This window comes from Elaeis guineensis, chromosome 6, assembly GCF_000442705.2.
Source record: "Elaeis guineensis isolate ETL-2024a chromosome 6, EG11, whole genome shotgun sequence".
In the NCBI taxonomy this organism is placed as follows: Eukaryota; Viridiplantae; Streptophyta; class Magnoliopsida; order Arecales; family Arecaceae; genus Elaeis; species Elaeis guineensis.
Genome location: NC_025998.2, coordinates 108,994,729 through 109,000,451, shown reverse-complemented (window position 1 = coordinate 109,000,451; position 5,723 = coordinate 108,994,729).

The following is a 5,723-nucleotide window of genomic DNA, read 5'->3' as shown; positions in this document are numbered from 1 at the left end:
AAATAGAGATAGAAATGGAAATGGAAATAAAATTGACGAAGAAGATAAATTAAATTAGGAAAGGGGAGAGGGAAGAAAGGGAGGAGAGAGAAAAAGAGAAATGAAGATTAGAGAGAGAATGATAAACTAATGCCCTGTTCGTCTCGTTTGTTTATTTTCAATTATTTTATTCCTTTTCTTTTTTTTTTGCTATTTATGGCCTCAGTTTTCTCTCTCTTTCTTTCTTACCTCCAAGGAACAAACGGGAGAAAATCTCAAATAGAGGAGAGAGAGTGAAAGGGAGGCGGATCCCGTTGTTTTGGCGGACAGGGGCGGTCCGATCCGAGGCCCCAATGCTCGACCGTCGCTGGGTCGCTTTTCTCACCGGCTGGGGCCGGTGCCGGGCGCGTACGGCGCCCAGCAGGATGCCGCGAGCGACGGCGCAACCGATCGATGGGCCCCGCGTTCTTCACCGGCTGAGCCGGGAACCGAATCAGAGAAAGAGGCGAACGAAGGGCAATGAGACTTGATTTTGACGTAGACTTTGGCAAACGAGAGCTTGAAGTAGCGGCGGGGGTTGATGGGTAGGCTAACATGCAATGCCATGGCCTTCTTCTCCTAAAGTTTGTAGGGGTCCCACCGCATAATTAACCCTAACCATCAAATATACACCAAAGTTCAACTTTATGTCTTAATGTACAGAGGACGAGTCAATGGGGAGGTTATAATTGTATCTTGTGATGTTTCCATATTTCTTCCCAACTTTATGGTAACTGAGGTTACAACGTAGTTCAAGCAAAAAAGGAAATATTAACTAATGTGGACATTCTGATCTGGTCCTGCTTGCCCGTTTGCCATCCTTGGATCTACTATTTGTTTTAAGATAATGGATGAGTAGGTTTGTGATTAATTATATTTGATTCTACCAAGGAGCTCTCATTTGGAGGGCCATGTCAGCTAATAGCTTTTTATATTGTCATGGCCCTCTTCGGCCTTTTACGAAATGGCATGAGCAATCTTTACAAGATGGCCGGAAGAGTACCCTTTGGGGACCATAGACTAAGTAAACAAAATGTAGCTGGGGATGGAGGCTTGGTGGAGAATGCTCTTGTAATGCGTTTGCTTCCTGGTTCAATAAGTCAAGCAACAAGAACGTTAAATAATTCGTTTAAGATACTAACACCACGTGTATTTACGTCCCTGTCGTGCGTTGTGACCTACCTACTTCATCAAGTCTGAATATAATATTCTCCATCGAGGGTTCCAATCCTCTGTACCTTAGGAAGTCAAATGGGGTATGTTGTGAACCTCGACCTCGGTCTAGGCCGGCCAAATTTTTGGATGAGATAAATAAGGATCGGCTACAGTTGATTTGAAGGAATTCAAGAAGCATGGTTTCAAATTTGGTAGGTCATTCTGATCCAACAAGATGGCAATTTTGGGAGAATGAACCTGCTCGCAACCATGGAAACACCAAATAAAGAAATTCTAACAAAGATTTTAAGTTCCGCAGGATGGAGGTATTTCGATATCTCCATAGAATGCAATGTCTCACTGTCCCATCATGTTCTGATAGTCGTTTTGATCATACATCCCGTTGGCTATCTCCCATCTTTTTTCCTTTCTTGCCTTCCTTATTTTCTTTATTTTTATTTTACATCTTTTCTTTCCTTATTTTTCTTTCTTTTTGTCATCTTTTTCTCTTTTTTTTCTTTTTTTTTTCTTTCTCTTGCCTTCTTTTCTTCCTTTCTTTTTCTTCTCCCTTCCCCTTTCTCTTTCTTTTTTTCTTCTTCTTTCTTTTCACTTTTTTTCTATTTTCACCTTCCTTTTTTTCTTTCTCTTTCTTCTTCTTTCTCTATATAGATCGGTTTCAGAGTTCTGACCTCATCCTGATCCCATTTTCTCATAGAAATGAAACAGCTAGGATGCCCCCCATCCTACTAGAATGTAAAATCTTAGTTCTAACCATCAAGCATCGATTACAACTAAAATGACAGTTATTGGCTGGCTCCGTATTGCAAATGTAAAAATATAATCCCCACCAATATGATCCATGCATACTTTCCAAAGCTGGTCAGTCCTCCAATGTACATGACTTTAACTCGTCCTCTATAAATAAGGAGAAAAATGGGACTTCTGATAAGTTCTTGAAAGGCCTTGAGATACTCATCTCTCTCTCTCTGATTGTTCTCAATTCCTAACTAACTTGAGCCTCGAAAGATCTCTATTGAAAAATATTTCAGTCCAGGATTTTTTGCAGGTCCAGCTCTAACACTCTCGGAGTCGTCTTCTTCATCATCTCATCTCTAGTCGAGAACCACTCCTTGTCTTCTCTTGGAGAGTCTTCAGCCAAGGAGTCCACTGCCTAGCTTTCATCCGATGAGATTAGCTCTGACCTTTTTGACTTAGATTTGACAACAATAGATTGGCACTAGAGCAATGGCCTCAAAGCTCCGCAATCATTGTTCGAAGCTCATTTTGAGAGAGAGCACTTCATTACGAGGCCACAAAGATGACTGTTAAACATCTCTCACCATTCCAATGGCACATGACCTAATGACATCCAGCAGGAAGCTGTTGCACCTGAATCAATCTAGGTACCACCATCTCCTCAACCAGCACCAGTGGTTTTCGATGACTAGTTCAATAGCCTTGTCCAATAGGTGCATGCCCAGACTGTAATGGTATAAGGACTATAGTAGGCTATTGTACCTTAACTTGCTTCAAAAGCTGTACATTGAGATCAAGCTAGATCAAGATGCAGCATTCACCTCCTAATAATTCGAAGCAATGGCACAGTCAACATAATCGATCTGTAAGCCCTAATTGAGGACAACCTAACTGCTCACTGACCCCATGGTCAAGAAAAAACCCTATCTTTGGCAACCTTTCTCCTCGGCACCGAGAGCCCTACACTACTTGGGACGTCAAGGTGGAAAGAAGATGCAACAGTGGATCGAAGCATTGCAGAGCCAAACTCAGCAACAAGGAATAGAGCTCAACTTCAACACTAATCCTCTATTTTCTAGGAGGGATCATGGATGAGCTACTCCCCCCACAGTTCAAAATGTTGCAATTGGAGCTGTATGATAGGACATCGGATCCCATTGATTATTTAGAGAGCTTTAAAGCTCTAACGCTCCTCTATAGAGCAATTGATGGAATTATCTATTGGACATTTCCATCCACCTTAAGGAAAGCTGTCTGATATTGGTACTCGAGCTTTCAGTCTAGCTCGATCAATTTCTTTGAATAGCTTAACTGATTATTTGTGATCTACTTCGCCAATAGCCAACGACAACACTATAGCCCGGATTCACTTGTTAGCATCAAGCAGTGAGAGGATGAGTCTCTTCAAAAGTACATCAATCACTTTAATGCCTTGATCCTCGAAGTGCATGATTTGGATCAATCAATGGCTATGACCACCCTTAAAGCCAGGCTGCTCAAGAATGACTTTCTCTTCTTGCTCAAGAAGAGGTATCCTAAGGACTTCATCGAGATGCTGGCGAGCGTAGAAAAATATGCGCATGTAGAGGAGGTATGGGCTCGACATGGGGAGAACTTCAGTAATAAGCCCCGAGGGAGGAAAGAAGATGGTGAGCATAAGAGCAAGGAGTGTAAGTGTGAAGGCCAATGAAGTGACAAAAGACCACATCAATCTCAATCTCCTCCTTATGATGCCCAAACAAAGACCTCGCCTAGACATTGTCAATCTAGATCTCCATCTCAGAGATTCAACAACTATACTCCCCTTAATACCCTGAAACTCAGATACTAATGGAGATAGAGCACCAAGAGGATTTACCAAGGCCCAGGAGGATATAGCCCCACTTCACGTGTAGAATGCAAGAAAATACTGTCGATATTATCAAGATCACAGTCATAATACTGAGGAATGCCGATAGTTTAAAGATGAGATTGAAGTACTTATTAAGTGGTGAAAATTGAGATGATATGTCGAAGAATGATCGAATCGAGAGGAAACCAGGTCCGAATTATCTTGACGTAACGGTCCTCTGAAGAACAGGCCTATGGTGGGGGTGATCCATACCATCTCTGGAGGGCAGCTTGATCTTAGAGCTAAGCCGGGCTAAAGGAGAGAAGCAGAAAAAGAGAAAAATCAAAGAAGAAGAAATCACATTCTCTGATGTCGACTCCAAGGAATAAAATATCCTCATGATAATCCAATTGTACTAATTTTGAATATTTCAAATTGTGATGTATGTCATGTCTTGATTGATAATGAAAGTTCTGTGGATATTTTCTTTTATAATACTTTTGTGTGAATGGGTTTGGCTCATGATCAGTTGAGGAGACTCGATTTTTTTTTTGTCATCTTTTTTTTTCTGGTAATACTGTACCAGTGGAAGGGGTCATCTCCCTTCCAGTGACTGCAAGATGAGATCCAAGATAGTCAACTATCCAGATCGATTTTCTAACCATAAAGTCCTATCTATTTACAATGTTGTACTAGATTGGTCAGGATTGAGCACCCTCCGAGTTATGGTATCAACCTACCATTTGTTAGTTAAGTTCCCTACTTTACATGGGATCAGTGAAGTCTTAAGAGATCAAAAGCTAGCTAAAGAATGTTACATGGCAACTTTGTGCAAAGAAGCCCTCATGAAAACTTAACCCATAGAAGAGCTTGATGTTCCAGATGAGCTGATAGAGCAAAGAAGCCAACTAGTAGAAGACCTCATTTCGATCATATTGGAAGAGTTTGATCCAATCAGAATAGTCTAAGTTAGCTCTAATCTGAATGATGAGAAATGTCAGCATCTTGCCTCATCCTTTCGATCCAATAAAGATATCTTCATCTAGTCAGCCTCAGACATGCCAAGTATAGACTCGGAGATCATTGTCCACTATCTGAATATAGATCAAAGTATCATCCCATCTAGTAAAGGAAGAGAAGTTTCACTCCAAAGTGGTAGAAACCCATAGAGAAAGAGATGGACAAGCTCTTGAAGGTTGGCTTCATCCGAGAAGTAAACTATCCTGAGTGGCTAGCTAATGTAGTGTGGGTCAAGAAGGTGAATGGAAAGTAGTGCATAAGTGTTGACTATACCGACCTTAATAAGGCATATTCCAAGGATAATTATATGCTGCCCCAGATCGACCAACTGATAGATGCTACCTTAGATCACCAACTTCTCTCCTCATCGATGCCTTCTCCAACTATAATCAGATTTGTATGGTTCTCGAGGATGAGGAAAGGACAGCCTTTACTACTGACAAGGGTCTTTTCTATTATAAGATCATCCTTTCAGCCTAAAGAACATGGGGGCAATCTATCAGAGGCTCGTTAATAAGATCTTTAAGGAGTAGATCGGGAGAAACATATAGATGTATGTGGACAACATGCTCATCAAAGGTAGGCTGTTGTGTATCATATTGCAGATTTTGAAGAGATCTTTACAATACTGTGATGCTTCCATATGAAGCTCAACCCCAACAAGTGCACTTTCAAGATCACCTCCTACAAATTTTTTGATTTTATGGTGTCATAGCATGGGATCAAAATAAATCCAAAGAAGATTTGAGTACTCCAAAAGATGACTCCACCAAGGATAATTAAAGAGGTACAATATCTCATAAAGAGAATCATGGCTCTTAGCAGATTTTTTTCAAGATTGGCTAAAAGAAGTTTGTCCTTCTTTGGAGCTCTTAAGCAAATGAAGGACTTGCAAGTGGATAAGAGAATGTCAAACTGCATTCGATGAGTTGAAGAGGTACCT